This window comes from Zalophus californianus, chromosome 12 (assembly GCF_009762305.2).
Source record: "Zalophus californianus isolate mZalCal1 chromosome 12, mZalCal1.pri.v2, whole genome shotgun sequence".
NCBI lineage: Eukaryota > Metazoa > Chordata > Mammalia > Carnivora > Otariidae > Zalophus > Zalophus californianus.
Genome location: NC_045606.1, coordinates 7,298,119 through 7,307,381, shown reverse-complemented (window position 1 = coordinate 7,307,381; position 9,263 = coordinate 7,298,119). Strand labels below are relative to the sequence as shown.

General features: G+C 39.9%; 1 pseudogene; it reads right to left on the bottom strand.

The window, feature by feature from the left end:
* Positions 1–6,229: 6,229 nt before the first annotated feature.
* Positions 6,230–7,817, bottom strand: LOC113911988 (annotated as a pseudogene).
* Positions 7,818–9,263: the final 1,446 nt, after the last annotated feature.

Sequence of the window (9,263 nt, the reverse complement as noted above, 5' to 3'; positions counted from 1 at the left end):
TGTTTGTTTTAATATTGTAATTTACCAGGAATGCAATGGGCACTTCAGGAAGATATATCAGGTATTTACTATGGTTTGAAAGTTTGGCCCAACATCACACATACCTAGGAATATTCCAATCCAGTCTGGGACAAAAGATGCTAGTCTATATATAATGAAATAATAAATTACCACTCTAGCACTGAAAGGATTTTGATGGGTAAACCAACATCCTAATCTGCGCTCATTTGGCTAATACAAAGTTAATTAATCTATCTAGGTTTTGGTTCCTTTTTTTACTTATAATAAGGGAGGTGTTGGAAGCTTTTCTGGTTTGTACTTTGTTCTTTTTCTCATTGTAGCTGCTATAGGCGAGGGCACCTGCAATGCAGCTCCTTCCACATTCCACTCTCGGCTCAGACACAACAATCAACAGGGATTTCACAGAATAATCCAGGACCATCTCCACATTTCTGGGTACTATTTTTCATCCCCATTTCACAGATGAGGTCACCACATAGCAAGTAATGGAAAGTGAAGGGAGGCTTCATCCAGGGAGGTAGGTTCCAGATCTCAAACACTAGCTCCACTGAGATCTGCAAGCTGTCTTAAAAAACAAAAATATCTATCCAGTAAGTGTCCATTCTCTGAGTGAAAGAATGTCCCTCAAAATCTAAAGGCCCTTTTCTTTCTACTGTGTGTGAATGCTTGAAGCCATTTCAGTGTACAAAAGTGTGAAAGGAATCAATGGCCGTGTTTGGCTCTGCTTGGACACATTTGGATTGCTAGACTCTGGGCATGAGGACCCATGCATCTAGCTCATTTCATACCACCAGCAGCCTGGTGGTGATTTCAGGCCTATATCACCTTCTTTCTCACTTGCACTTTTGAAAATTAATAAAAAGAAACCTCATTTGGAATAAAGTTTGGAAGCCAGCAGGACGAGGTCCCACACTCTACCACTTGTCAATAGGAAGACACCCACCCATGAATGCAAATCCATACTACCTTACTATCCCAGCAGGAAGAAGAAAGGCTTTCTCTTCTCCCTGCTAACAGACCAGCCAATGAGAGACAGTCACAGCTCAGCCAATGAAAAGCTGCTATAACTCAAACTTCTGGTTTACTCCACTGGACCTTTTGTTTACAACTGCCTTTCACAACTCCCCCTTAACTCTCTCCTTTGTTCTGTGGACTTGCCGGTGGTTTTGCTGTCGCTTGCTTGTCCCAGATTGGAATTGTCTGGTAGTCCTGAATAAACCCATTTCACTGATAAAAATAGCTGACGGCTTTATTTGTTAAGGTTAACGTGGTCCACTTGACCTGTTTTATAGACATATTTCAAAATGTCTCATTTTATCAGTTAGGAGGTAGGAGAATTTGAATTCAAGATGAAATTCAGCGATGTTAGGTTTCAGAAAAAAGTGTAGAACAAAGTAAATCATGAAACCAAGAAAAAGCTGAAAGTATGGCTTTGGAACTACAGATGTGTTTCCAGGTGTTGTGTGACCTCAGCCTGAGAGGGCAGTAATTAGAGCATTTTGTTGTCATTGTTCTTGGCAGAACTTAGCTATTGAAAATCATGAGAAATTAATTTTTTTTGAAACCATAGATTTTTAATACCCTATTGTATTATTCCAGAGATTTTGCTATCCAGGGGTAAGGAGTACAAATTGGAGGATATTAAAGTAATAATCTTTTATAAATACTAATTTTTCTTTACACAAAGGGTGGAAATCTGATACCAAATATTTCAGTTATATGATCTTTAAGATGCTGATAAGAAGTGTCTTTTCATCATTATTATTTTAACAGTCAGAACTCCAATCTAAATATTATTTAATACTTGCTTTATTCAATTAAATACCTGTACATAAAGCAGCAATGAAGAAATACAAAATGATTGCAAAAATAGGCAATTTATGTAATCTATCACGTGAAAACTTCTGTGCTGTTTGCAGGGGATAATAGAGTAATTTCAGCTTAAGAACAATAAAGGCTCTGTGATAGTTACTTGAATTTCTCTCTTTTTTTCTTCCTCCGGGGACAGTTGAACTACTTTTAAAGTGATCTGTGGAAACAAACACACACAGAAGTTTTAAAAGCCCATTGATGGTGGGGTTAGAAATTAAAGCAATTCTAGCTCTAATTCACACCATGACCTGGGTCAAGGCAATTAGCCAGCCGGGCACGGGTGCCATCTGAAGGGATCACATCTGGTCATGCTCACTAGCGCTAAACTCTGCAGATTTTCCATGCCTCTTAGATTTGACTATGGCACAGGACAGAGACAACAGGCATTGCCGTCCTTCCAATTTCCCTGCTCACCCTTCTTGCAATTCGCTACCACAGATGGTATCTGGTGACTGAAACTACCCAGTTGCCAGTCCCCGTACCCATTAATGCTGCAAGTAGTTCTCTGAGGCTAATGCTATGGAAAAACAACAAATACTGATTAATGCAGTGAGGTCACCCAAAATGAGTTGAGACATTTTTTCCAGATTAAAAGATGGATCCAAACTAAAGGATTTTATTTTCTTCTTTCCTAGTTTTGCTTTCTCCCTTTCATTATGTTTCTTATTAAACAGTAAGAAACATACCAGCTTACTCTGATTTGTCTGCTCATTATATTAATGTCACCAAGAATTTCAACACCATCGCCTATATAGTTCAATGAATAAGCTTTTAAACTAAACTGCTTCATAACTAAAATAGGATGACATAGACAAGGTAAAACTAAGAGTGAGCAGAGATAATCACACTTGAACAAGAGCAAAGGGGTTCATTGGGAAGACATCTGCAGTATAATACAAATGTTTTTTAGATATGTATTGTACATATAGCTCATATAGGTAACTATTTCAATAGAAAAATGTGTAAATTATGAGCATGAAATTAACTCAAGGAATTAGTAAATAATTTCCATAAAACCATGTACAATATATACTCAATCTTAAAAGTGCATATATAATAGTTATCTGCTTTCTCCTGTAAATTAAGTTTACAAAAAAAAAAATGATGTCCTCTTACACTGTCTCCATTTATAAAAAAAAGAACTGGTGGACTGGTCTTCCAGTCTCTTCAAAGGTTTGGTGAACAATAAGCTAGGTATCTCCTTGAGAAATCACGAAGCAAGTGTGTTTGTTTCTATTACAAAGAATCTGTATGAGAAGGTTCCTCTGTGAGATTTTCTTTCAGTACTGCAATGTAGAATAAAGCCTTACATCTAAAGAAAGAGGAGTTTAAATAGATGTGGTACCGCTCAAAATGTATTTCACTAAATTTTTATGAGATATTGGAAGAACAAGTCTTTGTGGTTTATGTAATAAGAAGTAAGACCTGGGAAGGGTGAAGGGAAGTTTTGGGGTGAAGCTGTAAGGGCTTGATGGAGCATGTAAACTCCTGCTCTGTGTGGGCAAAGTAGATATGTAAAAATAGACATCTTGGTTGAGTGGGTATCAGAAGGATCTTGAATGCACTAGAATTGTTTCTAGTTTATGGCTGTTACAGTGATGCTATTTTGATTTCTGTACCTGTTTTCTGGTGAATGTGTGTACGCATTTCCTTAGGGCTTATGTCCAGGGGTGGGATTTCTGGACTAAAGAGTATATGTGCATATTCAACATTAGTAGATGCTATACAACAGTTTTTCAAGGTAGTTGTATCAATTTAAACTCCTGCCAGCAGTGATTGAAGTTTCTCTTTATCCACACAACACTGGGTTTGTAACTATAAATTTTTAGCCTTCTAAGATGGATAGATAGTCTTTGCATTTCCTTGAGGGACTAGTGCCATTGAGCATGTTTGCATGTTTCTCAGTTGCATGACTATCTCTTCTTTTCCTGTTAGCTTTTTTCTTTGTCACGTGGAAAGGTTGCTATACCTTCTGAATATGGGTTCTTCGAGAATTTTATGTATTATATATGTCTTCAACTTCGTACCTTGAAACTTTCACATTTAGTTCTGTGATCCATCTTAAATTGGTTTCTTTTTTTAAAGATTTTATTTATATATTTGAGAGAGAGAGAGCATGAGCAGAGGAATGGGCAGAGGGAGAGGGAAAAACAGACTCCCCGCGGAGCAGGGAGCCCTCTGCGGGGCTTGATCCCAGGACCCTGGGACAATGACCTGAGCTGAAGGTAGACAATTAACCCACTAAGCCACCCTGGTGCCCCTTAAATTGATTTCATGTACGGTGAGAAGTAAGGGTCAATATTCACCTTTAATTTGCCTATGCATATATAATCGGTCCAGCTTATTCACTAAGAAGACCACCCTTTCTCATTGTATTGCAGTGATACTCTATATATTTTTGTAGTTGTTATTTGATAGATTAGGCATAGGTGTTAGAGTAGGCAGTTAGTTAGGCTTCAACAGGATGCCTGGAGACCAGCAGAGGAGAAGTCAAGGTCTGTTACTAGGAAAGTTAGCAAACTGCCCATGGCAGCATTTCACAGAGGAAGCCATAAGAAGCCAGATCAAACCAGACTGCCCAAGAAAAAGCCAGAGACCCTGACCAAGTGAGGAAGAAAAAGTGTGAAAGCCTGCTCCCAAAGAAATCCCCTCCCCAGTAATAAATATTCCACCCTCAGTTAACAACTGTCAATAATAGGTAAGAGACCCAAACTCCAGGTTCAGCTGTCCCTTGAGCTCGCCTAGTCTTGCATCTCGAGAGTGTACTCTCTCTCTTTGATAAACTCTTTACCTGCACCACTCAGTCACTGTCTGGTCCATCCTCGAATTCTTTTTTTTTTTTTTAAGATTTTATTTATTTATTTGAGAGAGAGAGAGAATGAGAGATAGAAAGCACGAGAGGGAAGAGGGTCAGAGGGAGAAGCAGACTCCCTGCTGAGCAGGAAGCCCGATGCGGGACTCGATCCCGGGACTCCAGGATCATGACCTGAGCGGAAGGCAGTCGCTTAACCAACTGAGCCACCCAGGCGCCCCATCCTCAAATTCTTTTCTAGAGATGAGACTAAGAGCTTCCAGCGATGTCTGGCAACGAAACCAAAGTGCATGTGAAAGATTATTCCTAAAATTTATATTTTATTCCATTTTTCTACTTCTCTATTCTGTACCAATACCTCACTGTCTTAACTACTTTCAACTTCAAATAAGTATCAGTAAGTGGTGTGTAATTCCTCTAAATTTCTTTTTTATGATTATTTTTATTCATATCAATTTTCATATTAGTTTTTCAATATCCACAAAATTAGATATTTGCCTTTTAAATTTGTTTATACTTTTGAAAAATAAAATTTTAATTTTTTGTTTATTAAAATCTATAAATCACAGTCTTAATGTTCTTCTCTCCTTTTATTGCATTAGGTAGACTATATACATCTTAGATAAAAAATTTAATAACTTAGGGTTTCTGTTTTCTTTATTTATAAATCCAATCCAGTTATTTATATCCAATTTATTTTGGTTTTAAATGAAACATAAGGTAATGACTTCATGGCTTCTTTAGTTTCTATTCAATTTTCCAAGCAACGTATCAAATAAGGCTCTATGTTGCACACATTACATATTTTTAATACTATGAGGTTAAGAATTTGTTGGAGAAGAAATGAAAGAGAATTTTTTTCTATTTTTTTTAAGATCTTATTTATTTATTTCAGAGAGAGCACAAGTGGGGAGAGGGGCAGAGCAGGTTCCTCGCTGAGCAGGGAGCCCAACATGAGCCTCAATCCCAGGACCCTGGGATCATGCCCCTAGCCAAAGGCTGCCGCTTATCCGACTGAGCCACCCGGGCGCCCCCGGATTTCATATTTCCAATATAATGTGGACACAAAGGTGCTGCTGGTTTTAGAACAGTACAACACAAGTGAGATCAGTGAGCTACATGCAGTAACTGATATAAAAGTATCTGTAATTCCTTACACTATTTCTTTTTCATTATTCTTCCTCATCTCCAAAAATGAAAGCAAAAAAGGTAGGATGCGAAAGGCAGCATATAGTTTTTTCATGAAGTACTATTTTTAAAAAGAGACTAACCCAGGAAATCATGTTTTCCTATGGTAGTCCTTAATGTTTGCAGATCAGAAAATAAAATATCCCCACATGACACAAACACCCTTATTAAACAATCTACATAAATAATGAAATTACTCACACTGGAGGCCTAGAGTATGCTCCATTCCCTGTTGCTCTATGTGGGCAAGGAACAGTGTTAAGTTCTGGGGCCAAACTTCCCTATATCTTAAGAATGAATGATGGATAAGTTTGTTTGAACAACCAGGATCTTTCATCACAGCTGAAACCATTTTATGGTGTAGCAATTCCTTCTTCCTACTTTAATTAATGAAAGTCATTCTTAAGAATGTTGTCCAGGGGTGCCTGGGTGGCTCAGTGGATTAAGCATCTGCCTTCTGCTCAGGTCATGATCCCAGGGTCCTGGGATTGAGCCCCAGGTCGGGCTTCCAGCTCGGGCTTCCAGCTCGGGGGGAGTCTTCTCCCTCTCCTGCTCCCCCTGCTTGTGTTCCTGCTCTCGCTCTCTCTCTCTCTCTGTCAAATAAATAAATTATATATATATACATATATACAAAAAGAATATGTTGTCCAACAAATAAAACGCTCTCAGGATTTGTTACTTGTCTGTGACTTATACTGATTCTGCCTGTGTTGTCATCCAATACCCTAGAATGGCATTTGCTTTGCAGCCTCTACCCAGGATGCTTGTTCCAGGGTCAATAACTAATAATGAAAAAAGATCTTTAAACAGCCATTTTAACTCTTGATCACACATGACCTCCCGTGCATCTATGCTACTAAGGCAATGGGCTTCTGTACACCTTTTAGCAGAATCCAGTCCTTGTCTGTGAACAAGTTCTGTTACTTTCGCAGCACAAGTCGTTTCGGAGAACCCCGCTTTTCTCACTCTTTGACCTGCAGCTGCATTATGTGGTCAATCCCTGGAAGGGGCAGAAAAGTGAAGAGCTTCGGGTACCCTTCTACCGAATCATCTCACGGCCCGGCAAAGAACTGACAGAATTCAAATGGAAATGTCTGAGGTCTACTTGGCCAAACAGCACTGCCCGCATACTTTCACCAGGTTCGCTCCAGTTGCAATTAGTGGAACATTGATTCCAAGGACGTCTTTCCAGTCAACTTGCAGATGAACTCCTATCCGGATACGACGTCGCCCAGCTCATCAGATCCACCCTGCGGGACATCCAGATCAGCTAGGAGAAGTGAAGGGCCCGGAGCCCCAGGGGTAAGTAATAAGCCAAACCACACCCTCGGGGCTCTTGAGTCAGGCCGGAGGCAGAGCCCGCTCAGCAACATGCCCGTGGGAAGGTGGCTACCCACTGCCACCAGAAGTCCACCAGCTGCCGCTTCTGGTCCCAGGCCGTGTTGCCCAGCACCAGGAGGCAGCCCCAGCTCTGCCCAGCTGTGAAGAGCAGCTGGTCATTAGCTGCCACCGGCGTTTTCAGACCCCGATGACACCTGGCGTGCGGCTCACATCTCGAGCTCCTTGGTTTGCAGCTCAGGGGCCAGGAGCACCGTGGCGCCTCCCACCAGTGCGATCACTCTGTGGCAGGCTCGCTGCAAGTGCAACAGGCCGAGCAGCACTGGCAGATGCCCCACCTGGAGTGAGATGGCCATGGTGTTGAAGCCGCTGTAGATGGTCTGAGGAGTTGCCTTCCCTGCCACCTTGGAAGTGCTCTATCTTCATTCCCTTCTCAGGGAAGAACTCCTTGAACTCTCGAGTTTTCTGCACCACCAGCAACCGTGAGCGCCTGAGTGGCGTCACGCAGCCGCAAGGGCAAGACTTCGGATGGACCTGGGGTGCCAAACCACCTGCCCGGAAAAAGCAGTGACATGGGCGCCACCATCTTGGTCTGAAAGAGAATTTTGAAAGGGATTATCTGGTAGAATGTTAAGATGTCTGTACAGTCATTCCTAACTCAAATATTCTGCTATTATAAATTTAAACATACTGCATAATTAAGAAAGTAAGAAATATTTGTCTTGGTCAAGGTCATAGAGCTTGTAAATGCCAAAGTAAAAACAAAAACAAAAAACAAGAACAAAAAAAGCAAAATGCACACATGCACATAACATTGCCATGCCATTGTCACTCAGAAATTATTTGCACTGATAAGACATACTGTGATATCAAAAATCAAGTTCAGTAAAAATGGAATATTTCTCCATTACAACTACAAACTTAGTGACCCTAGAATGGGTTAAAAAAAAGAGAATTTGAACTGTGTCAGTATTTATACATTTTGAAATGATTAATTTTAGGTAGTACATTTAGGTAAATGGAAATTTTTCTCCCCCCAAAAATTGAGTATCAGAGATTTTGTGCCTGAATTTGAGTGATTTATTTTTTCTAGCAACCATTCACAATACTGGCATTTATTAAATAGTCACAGTATATGATATCTTTGAAATTCTTTTGTTTATTTTAAAATTCCAAAGTCCCTGCTATAACTGAAAAGCAATGGGGGGGGGCTATTTGCTATTATAATATGATCTAATATTCTAATGCAGAGTCAGAATTTTAAAAATTTTCTTAGTGGGCTTCTACTAAATAGAGGAATAAAATGAGAACCTTTTAAGGAATTACTTCAACCGGTGGGGAGATGGGAAAATGGATTTTCAGAAACAAGGATTAAACATGTAAACATGTTTGGGGAATGTTGAAGAAGCTTTGTGGAACCTACCATTTTGTGTGTACAGATAAAAGTTAAATTCAGTTTACTGCAAAAATGTAGCAGACAAATATCAGTGAGGCCTTTTGCTCTAAGGAGTGACTTCTGGGCTCAGCCGCCACACTAATGGATTACGACTTGCCCCTTGAGGGAAGTGTTCACTTCAGGACAACCTTTGATTAACCTGCTCAGGTCAAAAATATCAAAAGAATAAACATCAGCAGAGAAAATCAAATGTTCCTGTGGGAAAATACAGGAGCAAAGATCAAATTGACAGGGCTTTAGATTCTCAGATTCATCAGGCTTATGAAAGTTGAGAGTCACGAACCTTTTTAAAGTTGTGTTGCTGCAAGCGGTAGGCAGCATTTTCAGAGAAAAAGTTGAGACTTCGCCCACTTTCGTTTGCCACTCGGGTCCACGGTGAGCACATCAATTCTCCATAATCCATGACTGGGTGATATCATGTCTCTTATCAATTTGTAAAGCCCCGACATGTTTTATTAATATGTTTCTAACTCTTCAGCCAAGATATTAATAAAAAATGAGAAAATCAGACATGGCGGTGATCTCTGCTGCACCCTGCTTGATGAACCAATACAGTGTGCTATAAATGTTCTCCGA